The following is a 2,107-nucleotide window of genomic DNA, read 5'->3' on the forward strand; positions in this document are numbered from 1 at the left end:
CATGAGTATGAATTGTTTATAATATTCAGTACTTGAAAAAAAGTTTTATTCGCATTGCAAACCACTTGAAAACTCTTGGGAAAACCTTTTATAAATGAGGATTTAGTTAACAAATTCCTTAGATGCCTAAATCAAATATGACAACCTAAAATCATTGTGATTCCTAAATCTAAAAGACTTGTTTTCTATGGATTTGGACACTTAGTTTTGAAAATTGCAGGAACACGAAATAGAATTAAAAAGGCTAGCTTAGAATAAATAAGATGATAAAAAGAAGAAAAGTATTGCACTCAACATTGAAGAATGAAATTAAAAAACTAATGAAGAGATGAATTTCTTAGTCATAAAGTTTAAGAAGTCACGAAACACGACAAACAACAAAACTTTCAACACAAAAATGGAGAACAATCTTAGTTTATGCCAACATGCTTCCAATATGGAAAGAAGTATCATATAAAGTCGATTTTTCCTCAGAACACGAAAAGAGCTAAATATCCAAAAGACCTAAAAAAGAAACAAAGAAGAGATACATAACTTGGGATGACAATGATATAGAATTATCAAACAAAATAGAAAGGTAAAAACAATGAGGTAAATAATATAACTTCCTATTTTAATTATCAAGAATTATTTTGTATCTGTAAAAACATAGATAGTGAGTCAAGTAAATAAAAAATATTGTTTATGTCTCTAAGTCAACTATTTCTTTGCTAGAAAAAGAAAATAAATAAGTGTTAGAATAAAAAGTTTTCCTTAGAGAAAAACAAATAATTTTAATTCAAAACTCTCATTCCCCGTCTCCTCCTTCTTATGGAAACTATGATGATCCTATCAAGTATGAAAATGTAAACTTTTAGAAATAACTAGATAAGTTTACCAAAAGGAGAGATAACTTGAATTTCATTCTAGATAATCAAAGAGCAATCTATAATAAAGTTAGTATAGGTTATGAATATAAAAACAATGATAATAGTTTTAGTAATATTTGTCATGCTAATGTGACCTCAAAATGTAATATCCTTATATGTAACTATTGTGGTAAAAACTTCCATGTTGCTTTATTAGAAAAAAATCATGAAAGTAAACATGATTCCTCCTATATCATTTCAATAAGAAAAACATGAAAATAAAATGAGAAATATTTCTTCTTCATCTTACTTCTATGATCGTAAATCTAGTTTGAAACCTAGAGATAATATGCAGTACACTAATATTGGAGGACCTGACATGACTTTGGTGAAGGTAATGAAAACATAAGAAAGTGGGAGTTTGAATTGGATTTCTAGAATGAAAATATTTTTCAACCCAAAATGATAAGGAGAAAACTTAGAATAAAAATAATTAACACAATTACTTTTATCCTGGTTCGTTGTTAACTAAGCTACCTTCAGTCCACCCACCAAGGTAATTTTGCCTTATCACAAGGACTTAATCCACTATAACCAAACTTGATTACAACCATAAAGACTAACTGTTAATGTATTCTTGAGAAATTATGACTATACCATATTCTCTCAAGGAAATACAACTTAAAAATTGAGATACAAAGAGTGTTATAGGTTGCTTCTAAGAAAGCAGATTACACAAATGAATTATAAATAATTTCACACAAAAATATTTTTTATGAAAGTGTATGAACAAAAGTTCCTTGTGTGTTTGTTTTTCTTTCTCTCAAATGTTTCACAGTATGCAATATTCACGTAGTATTTCTTTTCTTATCATTGGCCTTGTACCATTCTTCCAAGACTCATTTATATAGACAATGAAAAGATCAGACAGTCAGATTATCAAGAATCTTTCTTGTATCTGAGTCTTGTTAAACTTTTATGCTTGGTTAAATCAGATCTAGATGAAGCATATTCCTTGTATGAGAGCTTTGTTAGAAACTGGAAATTAAAAGCCCTTGGGATGCGGGCTTTGGATCCTCTCATCTTACTTTACACGCTGATAAAAATTATTGAAAAAACAGAGAGTTTTCCATGGGACCTACCGGAGATGGCGACGACGATGAAGAATAGCTTGTTTCCAGTTAATGCTTTTAACTTCTCGCTTCTAGTATTGGTTGTGAATTCCTCTTCTTCTCATTCTTCTGAATCCGAGAGTGGTG

General features: G+C 29.5%; 1 long non-coding RNA gene across 1 annotated transcript; it reads right to left on the bottom strand.

Annotated features, from left to right (window-relative positions):
• Positions 1–284: 284 nt before the first annotated feature.
• LOC127126736 (uncharacterized) lies at positions 285–2,107 on the bottom strand. The gene is made up of 2 exons (XR_007805081.1): positions 1,991–2,107; positions 285–504 (listed from the first exon to the last, which is right to left on the bottom strand). It is a non-coding gene; the product is annotated as an uncharacterized LOC127126736 (long non-coding RNA).

This window comes from Lathyrus oleraceus, chromosome 3 (genome assembly GCF_024323335.1).
Source record: "Lathyrus oleraceus cultivar Zhongwan6 chromosome 3, CAAS_Psat_ZW6_1.0, whole genome shotgun sequence".
Classification (NCBI taxonomy): Eukaryota; Viridiplantae; Streptophyta; class Magnoliopsida; order Fabales; family Fabaceae; genus Lathyrus; species Lathyrus oleraceus.